General features: G+C 39.3%; 1 protein-coding gene across 3 annotated transcripts in view; it reads right to left on the bottom strand.

Moving 5' to 3' along the window:
* The window catches only part of CNNM2 (cyclin and CBS domain divalent metal cation transport mediator 2), a 146,650-nt gene that overhangs the window by 55,956 nt on the left and 76,403 nt on the right, over positions 1-14,291 (bottom strand). The window lies entirely within an intron of this gene.

Raw genomic sequence — 14,291 nt, 5'->3', positions numbered from 1 at the left:
GGCGGGGGAAAGAGACAAACCAAGAAACAGTTTTTTGTTTTGTCTTGTTTTGTTGGTTTTTTTTTTTTTTTTTTTTTTTTTTTTTTTTTTGAGACCGTGCACATGCATGAGCAGGGGAAGGTCAGAGAGAAAGGAGAGAGAGAATCCCAAGCAGGCTCAATGCTCAGCTCAATCTCACAACCCTAAGATCATGACCTGAGTCCAAAGCAAGAGTCAGACACTTAACTGAGTGAGCCTCCCAGGCGCCCCATAGACTCTTAACTAGAGAGAACAAACTGATGGTTACCAGAGGGGAGGTGTGTGTTGGGGGGTGGGGGGTGGGGGGTGGGGAAACAGGTGATGGGAATTAAGGAGTGTACTTGCTGTGATGAGCAGTGGGTGATGTATGGAAGTGCTGAATCACTATACTGTATACCTGAAATTACACTGTCTGTTAACTATACTGGAATTAAACTTAAAAAATGTCCACATATTGATACACGAACATAATGATTTTTAGTGGCTAAATAGTAGTTCTATGTTGTATAGCCCTAATTGTTACGTATCTATTACACATAATTGTTATTTATCTGTTAGATATTTCATGTTCTTCCCAATGTTTCATCTTTCATGTAATGTTGGATAATTCCTTCTGGTAAAACTACCCTTCCCTGACTGCCAGCTCCACACAGTTTAGAGGGGGCCCACAAAGGTGAGGCTGTGGTAAGGCTGTCCCCTCCGCCACTGTGTTCTCCTCCTCTAGTGGACAACTCCCATTACCACATTAAAAGCCTGAAATACTTCCCACCTTTAAAACCAAAATACTTCTCCAGATCCCCTCTCTCTTTTCTGCGATAGCTCCATTTCTTTACTTCTCTTCGTAGCAAAACCCCTGAAAGAATGGTTTCCATCCACGGTCTCCATTTCTTCCTCAACATGCTCCACATCAGTCTTGTCCAATGAAACCACTTATGAAGACCTCCCATGACCTCTCATTTGGCTAAACCCAATGATCAATTCTTAGCCCTCATCTTATTTTGATAACTTCTTTCTTGAAACAATCTCTTCACTTGGCTTCCGCCACAATTCCCTGGCTCTTCTCCTTAATGGCCACACCACCTCCATCTCCTTTGCAAATTGCTCTCATTTCAGTGACCTCTTGAAGTCAGAGAGCTCTGGACCTTCATTCTTGGAACTCCTCCCCTCTCCCTGGTCACTAACTTGTTTTGAGTACTGATCCCATTTAGTCTCCAAGTTTTAAATATCATCTGTACACTGATGACCCCTATTTATGCCCATCCCAGTCACTCCTCTGCATTCCAGATTTACATATCCAACTGCCTACTTAACATCCCTCCCCAGGCTACATACCAAGTGTATCAAGCTTTATATTAAATTCTCAAATTATGTTCCTCCTTTATTGGGGGGGAAGAGATGTATCAACATTCATCCAATTGTTCAAACCAAAAGCCTAGGCCTCCTCCTCAACTTTTCACTTCCACGCCTCTGAAAAATATCCCAAATTTGACCTCTTCTCACCACGTCTACCTCCTTGGTGCCACCATTCTCGCTCACCTGAACTGCTACAATGGTTCACTAACTGGCCTTCCTGCCTCACACGTGCTTTCTATGATCAATCCCTTGCAGAAGGACCAAAGTAATCTTTCAGAAAGGTCACTAAGATTCTGTCTCTTCTCTGCTTGAAACCCTCCAAAAGACTCCCCTATCATACCTAGAGTTAAAAACAAACCCCTTACCACAATCTGCAAGGCCTTATAAACCCCTGCTGATCTTTGGGACTTTAACCCCCACCATCCCTCGCCTGGCTTCCTTTTCTCTAGAAAGGTTTGGCTGGTCCTTAAGTATGCAAATATATTCCTGTCTAAGGATCTCTGCTCTCCCTGTTTCTACTTGTGGATCATTCTACCCTAGATCTTCAGGTTACTTACTCCCCTATTTCTTTCAGGTCTCTGCTCAAATGTTACCTGTCCTGCCCCATCCTATCCAAAATAGTTCCTCTGTACCATGGTCCATATGCACATTTTCTGTGCTGTATGCAACACTTATCAGGATATGATATTTTATTTCACGTGCATTCGCTTAGTCTGTTCTCCACCTAGATACAGAACGCACAAATGCAGGGACATTATCTTAGGGACACCATAGCCTCCATGCCTAGAACACTGTCTGGCACACAGTAGGGGCCTAATCCTTGAGTAATACTGACTGAACATCCATACATCATTATACATCTGTCTACTACAGACTAATGATCCATTTTTTCCTACCCCTCCAATGATCAAGATATTCAGACAAGAACGGTGTAAAAAAAAAAAAAATTTCAGGCCTAAGTGACAGTCTAAAAGAAAACAAAACATCCATCTGTGTACCTACTAGGCATTTTAAGGAATCAAACATTATAAATATAGCTGAGCCACCTGAATACCCAACTCCACCAAGGCAACTTAGTATCAACCTCAAGGACAGAAAAGTGTTTTGAAGATTCACCCATTATTTTTCACCTGTCTTTCCGAACCGGAAAATACAGTTATTTGACAAAGTATTCTACTAAACAAAAAATCCATGGTGCAGTGAGATTTGGGTTTTGGGATAGAGAAACCCAAAGAAAGGAAGAAGCAAATACTAGGGACATGGGCACAAAGGAGACAGCTGGTTGGGTGGGCACTGCAGGAGGATTACAAACAAAGCCTGGCTGAGGCAGTAGGTTCTGAGAAGGGACACATCCAATGACATCAGACGAAGTTTCGACAGCCCTAACATAACCACCGAGTTTGGCCTGCCTGCAAATATCGAAGTTGATAAGGAAATGTTGTATGTATAGGACAGAGGGGCAACAGCTGTTGGCTCAAGAGTAAGAGGGAGATTCAAAGAAAGATAAATAGGAGACAGATGGGAAATCTTTTCAATTAGAATCAAACAAGATTTAATGAAGTCCTAGTTAAACTGGAAACACCATGGCCCAAGGAAAACAGATCTTTGAGAGCTTTGTCTCTGAAGGGCGGTATCAGTAATGCAACAGAACAATGTCACGTGCCATCACATCTCTGCCATATCCATAGTATCCAATACTGCTCTGCCACAAAAGATAGTGGCTTCAGAGAGAATATCTGACTCTAGTCTGGAGGGGGTGGGAATGGGGGTGGGGGAGGGTGGAAATCAAGATGGGACTGCAATAGCTGGTTTCTGCCAGAAAGTCTAGAAAGGATCCAGTTTAAAGGGCCAAATGGCAACCCGACCATTGTTTCCATGAGAATTCAGAAGTCTTAATGATATTCAAAAGGGGGACAAATCTTCTGAACTGTATGACACCTGTGGTGAAGAGGGCACGTGGAGGTTCAACACCAGTGAGGCTTACCTAGCTGACCTGGAGCCTTTCTGTCATTATGTCATCTGCCTACAGGGGCATCTTTCTCTTAATTCACATAAAAGATATTATTTGTGCTAGAGATGACCTGTGGTAAAAGATTACCATGCACCTGAATTTCCAACAATATTAATTTAAAATGTTACATCAAGGGGCGACTGGGTAGCTCAGTTGGTTAAGCAACAGACTCTTGATTTCAGCTCAGGTCATGATCTCCCAGTCATGACACGGAGCCCCGCAACAAGCTCTGGGCTGAGTGTGGAGCTTGCTTGGGATTCTCTCCTCCTCTCTCTGCCCCTCCCCTACTCCTGTGGGCACTCTCCCTCACTCTCCTAAATATTTATTTAAATTTATATCAATCAACCCAAATTATGACATATGACTAAAGGACAAACTTCCACCCGTGCAAATCAAACAGGAAAGGTGCCCAGGCAAGGTCTGGATGAGGACTGCAGAATCCTGTCACTTCTCAAGTAGGTAAGCCACAGCGGTCAAAAATTGGGTAAGTACAACATACAGAAAGAAGTGCAAGCATGAACGATCCCGTTACTATTAAAGGGGTTTATGCCAATAAAACCAGCCTGGAATTATTGGGGCACCTGGGTGGCTCAGTCGGTTAAGCGTCCAACTTTGGCTTATATCATGATCTCGAGGTTCATGATATAGAACCTTAGAGCCCCATGCCAGGCTCTGTGCTGACAGCAGAGCTTGGAGCCTGCTTCAGATTCTGTGTCTCCCTCTCTCTCTGCCCCTTGCCTGCTCACGCTCTCTCTCGACTTCAAAAATAAATAAACATTAAAAAATTTGTTAAAAAAAACAAACACCAAGCCTATAATTATTGATCCCCCAAGACCTATATTTACAACCTACAACCCTACAGTAACTATTTTGGTTGGGTAAATAAAGCTGTAACCCTTGAATGAAGAGAGAGAACTAACATTTTTGTTTAAGTTGTATTTATAGTAGTAATAACTTTTACAACCCTTATGCTCATTAGTGTATGCTCTTAAACTATTCAAAATTCTTGAGATTGTGACTTTATTAAAACCATACCCCCAAAATTAGAAGTTTGAAATACTTGAAGAAATCAGATATATTAAATATCTAAGTATGGTTTGAAATGTTTAAGGAACTCTCATCAAATTCATAAATGGTATTAATAGGATTAATTTAAGTACTAGCAAATGTTTTTAATATTAACACAATATAAATCCACAAAATATTTGTAAGGTTGGTTTTTTTTGTTTTGTTTTGTTTTAAGAGAGAGCCTGTGCGTACACACATACAGGGTAGGGGCAGAGATGGAGAGAGAGCATCCCAAGCAGGCTCAGAACCCAATGGGCTCTATCTCACAACCACAAGATTATGACTTGAACCGAAATCAAGAATTGGACACTTAACCTACTGAGCCACCCAGGCGCCCTGTAGGGTATGTCTTAAAGGCTTAAAGAATAATAGGCTTTTGAAGTCCTAATTGTAATAAGCTAAACTCTGACCAAAACACAGAAGTAACTCACGGGGCTGCCTGGCAGAACAGGACCAGAGAGCTTACAATGAAATTCCTGCCCTGCCAGCTCACTTTGGGCAACTTAACTAGAAGCTTTAGGCCTCAAGGTCTTTATTGGTAAAACAAAGTAATAGGACTTACATCAAAGCCCTTGGGAGGATTGAGTTAACATATATAAAGCATTTCAATGGTTACGCAGATTTTAAGTTGCTCTATAAACATCAGCTATGCTGCCTATCATATTCATCACTGGCTGATATCACCTGACAAGACTATGAATGCCCTGAGGACAAGACCATGTCCTATTTGTCTCTCTATATTCTTGGCATTTAGCACATTGTCAGGTACTCAGTAGGTACCCAAATATTGCCTGAATTTAATGGACTCATCTAAAATTCTAGCTGTTGGGCTGTGGGTTGCACACTGTAATACATAAAGAGAACCAACATGATAAACGGCGGGAGAAAAGATCAAAGGGCCCATAAAAACAAAACTCCAAAATTTTTATCCCATCAAAAAATATTTTCTTCGAATTTTTAAAAACTTACTCTATGAATTTCTCAAGGTCAAAAATATATGATGAGAAGTCCAGTTGGAATTGGCTCGTGGCAGCTGATCCAATGTGGACCCTAGATCTATATTTAGAGACTGCATACAGAATTTGAGATTCCAGGGTGCCTGGGTGGTTCAGCTGTTTGAGCGTCCGACTTCGGCTCAGGTCACGATCTCACAGTTCTGTGAGTTTGAGCCCCGGGTCGGGCTGCCTCCTGTCAATGCAGAGCCCGCTTCAGATCCTCTGTTCCCTTCTCTGTCTGTACCTCCCTCGCTCACTCTCTCACAAACATTAAAAAAAAAAAAAAGGGGGGGGGATTTGAGATTTCTCCCCAATAAATTTAATCTAGCACCATTTACTGTGGAATTAATTACTTCAACTTTTTCCAACCACCAAAGTTTGTTTCTGAATTAAAGTACAATAGAGTCTTAACCCATTCAATACAGGTACTCTTTTATTTTCCATTGCTCTTACATTTTCCAGTTTAGTCTCACTTAGAGTAATTACTAGTAGTCTCGATGGAAAAATTTCCTGCCAGGTTGTTCCATTCACAGCCATTTAGAAAGCACTGCTTGCGTCAGACTCTGTTTTCTGCTTGGATAAGGGGCTGTTACTTCAGACCCCTATTTTTCTTGCTGTCCCATAGTCACACTTCATTGCATACACCCTGTGCTTGCTTCTAGTAATAGCCTTTCAAAGCAAAAGGCTTTATCTACCCACCAGGTTAGCAGATTCATCTTTCGTTAGAATACTGAATAAGGCCAAAGAGGCTGTAATTCCATAAATAGACACCACATGACTGCAATAATAATAACAATAATTCCCAATTATTGAGTGCCTGTGCATACCAAGCACTATGTGTATCAGATTTCATTATCTGAGAACCCCATGAAGAAGAGATTAACTCCATTTTATAAGTCACAAAACAGACTTAAAAAGGCTAATGAACATTCCGCGGGCTTCTGTCCTCCCTTCCAAAGACTCTAGTTTACCCCAAATAGTTTCTCCTTACGAATAGGACCATCCTCATTTTCTAAGAAATTAAAGGCCAAAGATTATATAGCAGATTATATAGCACACATATAGTATGTGTATATGTGTGTGTAGGCAGTATATATATATATATAAGTATATATGTAGGTTATATATATGTAAGTAGTAGAGAGACAGACCTGAACTCTAGTTATGATTCCAAAATCCCTATTATTTTGCTATGCTATCTATATAATTTAGTGAAGTATTTCATAGAACTCCCTTCCATTCCAAGCTAACAGTAGAAAAGTCTGCCTGAAAAGACTGTTTTGTATTGTACTTCTCATGTTTGAAGAAAGAATGGGAAGGAAAAACAAGAACAGAAAGGCTATGGAAATTCTTCCCTCCAAAGGGTCCTAAAACTCTTATTTACAACAGATAATACCACACTGGCAAGACCCACAGTGAAAGGTTATTAAATACTGAGCCCTTTCTAGAACATTCTTCAATGTTTCCAGAACTTCAGTAAACTGTTTGACTTGTAGGTAAATTAATACAACCTTTTTTTTGCAATTGAAGATTTACTTTAAAAAAGAGGTTTCGGGGCGCCTGGGTGGCACAGTCGGTTAAGCGTCCGACTTCAGCCAGGTCACGATCTCACGGTCCGTGAGTTCAAGCCCCGCGTCGGGCTCTGGGCTGATGGCTCAGAGCCTGGAGCCTGTTTCCGATTCTGTGTCTCCCTCTCTCTCTCTGCCCCTCCCCCGTTCATGCTCTGTCTCTCTCTGTCCCAAAAATAAACGTTGAAAAAAAAATATTAAAAAATAAAAATAAAAAAGAGGTTTGAAGCCATCTGTCTTTTTCTCCTAAAACCCAACTATAACAAATTATTCTATAACCTGTATCATGCAGTGGTCTACTCAGCTCAGTTTGGATTAATGAACTTGCACTCATTTTCAGAGGTTCTCATTCTATAATTCTTACTGGTAGAAAATACTTTCAAGATTCAACCTAGCATTCAAAGCTCAATTTAACTCACTTTGAATAAATTCATTTATACCAGATTATTTAATAACGGTATCTCTAGGAGCAAGATTTTATGGTTTTGTTTAGCTATTTTTTTTTAATGAGACTAGAATTTAAAATGGGAACTTCAAGGAGGATTCATGTAGTATTTGGAAACTACGAAAATTTCTGAGTTCAAAAATGTAACATCTCCAACACAGAAAACTTATGAAAATACCCTTGGATCTGAAACCTACAACTATACATTTCAACCTAAACTTACACAAAGAAGTGCAAAAGTATCCTCACATTTACATCTTAAAAATGTGTATAAAATTGATCCCTAAAAATGTCTTTTAATTTTTAAGGATTTTTTTAATGTTTATTTATTCTTGAGAGTAATAGAGAAAGAGACAGAGTACAAGCAGGGGGAGGGCAGAGCGACAGAGAAGGAGACACAGAATCCAAAGCAGGCTCCAGGCTCTGAGCTGTCAGTACAGAGCCCGATGTGGAGCTCGAACTCAACAACCACAAGATCGTGACCTGAGCTGAAGTCGGATGGTTAACCGACTGAGCCACCCAGGCGCCACCCCACCCATAATGTCTTTATCATACAAATTAACATCTTACCTCAGGAAAGAATTTGGATGAAATTTACTTTACAAAGCAAATAATTCAGATACTATGTATTAATAGTATAAATAAATCTAAATTAGAGAACGTTTAAAATAGATGATTTTAGAGTTTAATATACATTGCACCAAACTGCTTTTAAGAATACAAGACGAGGACTAAATGTATTCCCTAGATATGGTACCATGACAATTCTTTAGACAGTTTATTAAAGGTAAATTATTATCAGCTAAACTTTTACTTGAATGACTCTCAGTTGATTTATCATTTGAATTTCATATAAAATCAAATGTCATTAGGAAAGCTTCCTCTCCATCAATTTACCTTTCACTTAGGCTAGTCCAAATTTAGTTTTTATTTATAGAGTATAATTGCTTTAGGTGTTTTTTTAAAAAAATGTATTCCAGTTTTCCATTCCTAGGTAGTGTATTCTTACCTCTAAGAATAAGTCCCAATAAAGAATTACAGCAAAAAAAAAAAAAAAAAAAAAGAGCGACACTTTGGGTATACGTATGCCCTAGGCAGCAAAAGAACCCAGTACTTTTTCTTCTGGGTAAGCCTAACATTGTGTCACAGCTGATATTTTAAACGATTTTGAGAATTGAGAATGGAGTTTAGTTCCCTCAGTGACACTAAGTCATACTCTCTCTTACAGCTATTTGTGTATCTGGCTTTTACATCTGACACTTTTCTTTTCCCCACTTTCCATTCGTGAAGAGAATAGTTAAGATGCATTCAAGTCCAGAAATTCAAAATTATGGTTCCCAGAGCAAGTGTGACTCAGCCAGGTTGTGAATTAAAGCAATAAAGCAAATGCCTATGTTTAAAAAAAAAAAAAAAAAAAAAAAAAAAAAAAGAATACAAGACAAGGTCTATTTTTCTATACCCAGAACATCGCATTTTGCCAATTTTTCCATTTCATTTAATGAAATGGATAAAATAGGTCTTGTTTTCATTACGAGGTTAGATTTAACAGTTTCGGGTTTATTGACTTTGGTCAGTAGGTTTATTTCTTTTGTTCATCTCCTCTAGTTTTCTACTGGTGTGCTTCTACGTATTTGAGAGAGAGCATAAGCACACAGGAGACAGGGCAGGGGTTGGGCCTGGAAAGAATCTCTTATGGGGTTCAATCACACAATCCTGGGATCATGACCTAAGCCAAAGAGTCCGACTCTCAACTGACTGAGCCACCTAGGCACCCTGCGCTTATCTTTTGTAAAAAAAAATTAAACTTACAAAAAAGCTTTTAAATATTTGTTTTTGTGAGACAGAGAGCATGCAAATGAGGGAGGGGCAGAGAGAGAAAAGAAAGAATGCCAAGCAGGCTCCTAGCGGTCAGCACAGAGCCCAACGCAGGGCTGGATCTCACGAAACCATAAGATCATGACCTGAGGCAAAATCAAGGGTCTCGGACACTTAACCAACTGAGCCACCCAGGTGCCCCAAGAGCTCTTTGTAAGTATTTTATGTATCATTTGCTTTGCGAACATTTATTCTAATCTGGTTGCCTTTTATGATTGTAGCCTACTCTGTCCATCTTCATGAATTCTGGATTTTACAGAATCTCAGAAAGGCCCTCTCCAATCAAGAATATGCAGAGAGGGGCACCTGGCTGGCTCAGTCAGTGGCACATGCAAAAGCTGGTCTTGGAATTGTGAGTTTGAGCCCCCTGCTGGGTGTAGAGATTATTTAAAAAATAAAAAATAAAAATCTTAAAAAAAAAAAAGAATTTTGAAAAAAGTGTATTTTCCTATAGTTGATCCATCTGGAATTTGATTCAGCACAAGAAGTAGAATTGGCTTCTTTTAATGAAGCCGATGTTTTATATACCTCTAAATTCTAAGTATCTGAGACCAAATGATCAAAAATTCCTATTTTTAGTTTATCAAATTTAGTTAACACATTCCACCCTCATTAGCTGTCATTTGTTTTTCCAAACAGGAATATTTTTTTTTAGCCCAAGTATCCTTGTAACTATTCTAGTTATCTTCCTTCAACTCAGTCATGGTTTTCCTAGATTATTGCATCCAAAATTGAAACTTCAGATTTAACAATGTAAGATTTTAATATAGGACTAGGATGCTTCCCCTGCTAGGTTTCACATTCCCTCCTCACAAGGCCAAGTACTTTATCCAAACCGCACTCAACTATTGTTTCTAGAATATGGTTTATAATAAATCTCACCTCTTATTCCTGATAAAAAGTACATACTTTATCCTTGTCCACCTGAAGGTCACTTGTCAAGGTTGATCACTCATGTAGACACACACAAAAATTCTTAAACATTGTCAATGTTATCTAAGAAATTACAACATAAAATCGCTCATGCATTGCTAAAGGGTCAACTATTTTAACTTCATTGGAGGACAATTTGGCCAAATCTACCCAAACTGCCAACACAGATATGCCTTGATTCAAGAATTCTATTTACAGGAACTTATCCTACATGTCAACTTATGCAAATTTAAGATGGTGTAAACAAGAGAATTCTTTGTATCATTATTAATATTCAAAAGTCTGTCTGAAAACTTGGGGCACCTGGGTGGCTCAGTCGGTTGAGTGTCCAACTTCGGCTGAGGTCATGCTCTCACGGTCCGTGAGTTCAAGCTGTGCATCGGGCTCCGTGCTGACAGCTCAAAGTCTGGAGCCTGCTTCTGATTCTGTGTCTCCCACTCTCTCTCTGCCCCTCCCCTGCTCATGCTCTGTCTCTCACTCTCAAAAATGAACATTAAAAAAATTTTTTGAAGAAGTCTGAAAACTTAAATATCCATTAATAGAAAGTTAAACCAAGTAGGATGCATCCATGCAACAAATACTGTGCTACCAGTTAAAAAAAAAAAAAAAAAAAAAGGAATGAGGATGTTCTTTTATGTACCAACAAAAAACTAAGACACAGTGAGAGAGAAAAAAAGACATAGCAATGTGCATACAATATGGTATCATATGTGATAAAAAGGGGCAAAGCACACATTTGTATATTTATAGAAGAATTTAGGGGCACCTGGGTGGCTCAGGCACGTAAACATCCGACTTCAGCTTACTTAGGTCACAATCTGTTTGTGGGTTCAAGCCCCATGTTGGGCTCTGTGCTGATAGCTCAGAGCCTGAAGCCTGCTTCAGATTCTGTGTCTCCTTCTCTCTCTCTGTCCCTCCCCTACTTGCACTATCAAAGATGAATAAACGTGAAAAAAAATTACAGAAACAAAGAACTTACAAGAATTCATAGCACTCGGTCACCTGGGTGGCTCAGTCGGTTAAGGATCCGACTCTTGATTTTGGCCCAGGTCATGATCTCAGTCTGGTTTGTGAAATCCAGCCCCACAATGGGCTCTACGCTGACAGCTCAGAGCCTGCTTGGGATTCTTGCCCTCCCTCTCTCTCTGCCCCTCCTCCACTCATGCTCTCATGATCACTCTCAAAACAAACTTTTAAAAAAGTGAAGATATATTATTTAGCAATACAGATTTTCCACTTGAATATATATGAACATTTTCTTATTTCAACAGTATTGAAGTTTTTCCTTTTTCAATAGAGTATTAAGGTTTTAAATTTTGTTTTAAAATTTAAGGTTTATTCATTTTTCAGAGATAGAGACAGACCGTGATGGAGGTTGGGGCAGAGAGAGAGAGGGAGACACAGAATCTGAAGCAGGCTCCAGGCTCTGAGCTGTCAGCACAGAGCCCGATGCAGAGCTTGAACCCACGGACCGTGAGATCATGACCTGAGCCAAAGTCAGGCACTTGACCAACTGAGCCACCCAGGCACCCCTAAATTTTGTTTTAAATCAAAGAAATACATATGATTATACAACTTCTTCCTTGTCTCTTCCAAAATGTTCCAACACTTTTTAGTAGTTTCTTTTGTAGTTATTTCTATATCTAATGGTTCCACCAGTTATTTCTTTCGGAAATTTGTAAGATTTTAAAATAACCTTTATCAGTGAAGTTCAAGAAGATCCTTACATTTCATGTGTCTCTAGTTGTTAAAAATACAGACTCCAGGGGCACCTGGGTGGCTCAGTTGGTTAAGTGTCTGATGTCGGCTCAGGTCAGGATTTTGCAGTCCTGTGAGTTGGAGCCCTGTGTCGGGCTGTGTTGACAGCTCAGAGTCTGGAGCCTGCTTCAGATTCTGTGTCTCCCTCTCTCTCTCTGCCCCTCCCCAGCTCACACTCTGTCTCTCTCAAAAATAAACATTAGAAAACATTAAAAAAAAAAAAAAAACCTCCAATCTCTTTGGTTTGCTTATAACAAGAAAGCTTGACACAGGTGTGCTGTATGGATGATACAACAAAATACCTTGAGATGAATGGCCATAAACAGTGTAAGCTTCCAAAAAGGTGAACAGCGCTAGTCACAATTTCTTGACCTAGCCCATTTAGACAGTCGGTAGACTTCAATGGACTCTGGACCATTTTCATCACCTCCCACCTCCAGTCTTTTTTTTTTTTTTTTTTTCTCTTCTTTTTTTGAGAGAGAGAGAGACAGAGAGAGAGAGAGCAAGAGAGCAAAAGACTTGGGAGGGGCAGGGAGAGAGGGAGACACAGAATCCAAAGCAGGCTCCGAGCTGTCAGCACAGAGCCTGACACAGGGCCCAAACCCACGAACCACGAAATAATGACCTGAGCCCAAGTCGGATGCTTAACTGACTGAACCACCCAGGTACCCCTCCAGTCCTTTCTCCCAATATACTAGGTTTTTTATTTCTCCCAGTGAACTTTTTATCGGTACTTGTAAATTCTTTATGTGTTACCTTCAAAACCTTGAGTAATGTAATTATACTTTCATTTTCTACTAATTACAGACAGTATCCTTTAGCTTACCACTTTCAAGTTTAGATCCTGCCAGTCTTTTTACCTTTAGCTCTCTTCCCCTCTTTTCCTCTCTCAATTTCTATAGTCTAAATCCACTCTTTGGTACAGGAGAGTCAACATTCTAATGGTGTACCCATTTCCATTTTATGGATACACTGTAATTGACTTGATTAAAACTCTATGGTATGGATCCCAATTTCGCACTCTTAAAAGCAATGCTGCAATAAACATTTATAATCTACCTTGTAAACTTGTCCCATTTTTTCTTTATGATAAGTTCTTAGAAATAGAACTTTCTGGGTTAAAGTACCTTATTAAGGCCAACCTACCTTGCAAAAAAATTTACCAGTGTGAGGGTTCCTGGGTGGCTCTGTCAGTTAAGCATCTGACTTTGGCTCAGGTCATGATCTCACAGTTTTTGAGTTTGAGCCCCCTGTCGGGCTCTGTGCTGACAGCTCAGAGCCTGGAGCCTGCTTCAGATTCTGTGTCTCCCCCTCCCTCTGCCCTCCCCAGCTCATGCTCTGTCTCTGTCTCTCAAAAATAAACATTAAAAAATTTAAAAAAATATTACCAATATTACCAATATTATGGATTACTTTTCAAGACTAGTTTTTAAAATTGATCAGAAAAATAATCATCCATGAACTTTCATACTTTTTCCCAAAATTAAGTTTTATTAGAAGGTCTGATTCTCATGAAGTGTCACATCACAAAATTATTTATAGATATGTGTATTTGAATAATTATTCTAGAAACAAATATTTGAGTAGATCTACGTATTCATAGAATGGTGCAACTTGACAGTTTATATAGAAAAACCATTAAACTCTGCTTTTTAACATGAATCAATTATATTTCTGATTGAAGGTATAACATTATTAATGCCTAAAATTAGTCTCTATAGGAAATTAAATGAATCGTACATTTTTCTGAATTTCAAAGTTGACAAATTAAGTAAAACACACATAGACACACATCCCTAACGAGAGCATGCATCTTTTTTGAGCTTAATATATAGATTTTCCCCTAAGGAATTTTTTTCTTTAAATATTGTCCCTCAAATCCAGTTACTGAGCAATGCTCTTTTCTGGTTCAATCCCAATCTTTAAAAGTCTACTCAAATATCATAAGCCAACATGAAATTGGCCTTAAGATTTTTAGAAGTTGGTCAGATTTTTAAGAACACTCAAAAATGTTTCCATAGTTGAGTGTATCAGGTTGTCTAAACTGGCGTTTATCTAATATCATCAACTGTATTGTAAGTTGGGAATATGGATTTCAGAACCTACACTTAGGAAAGTGTAATGTGGGCACTTGAGAAATCCCTTTAAGGGGCACCTGGACGGGCCAGTCAATTGAGCATCTGACTCTTGATTTCAGCTCATGATCCCAGGCTTATGGAATCGAGCCCCATGTCAGGCTCCATGCTGAGCCTGGAGCCTGCCTAAGA

Source organism: Prionailurus viverrinus, chromosome D2, assembly GCF_022837055.1.
Source record: "Prionailurus viverrinus isolate Anna chromosome D2, UM_Priviv_1.0, whole genome shotgun sequence".
Lineage (NCBI taxonomy): Eukaryota > Metazoa > Chordata > Mammalia > Carnivora > Felidae > Prionailurus > Prionailurus viverrinus.
Note: the sequence above shows the minus strand (reverse complement) of the source record. Positions and strands in the feature narration are given on the sequence as shown.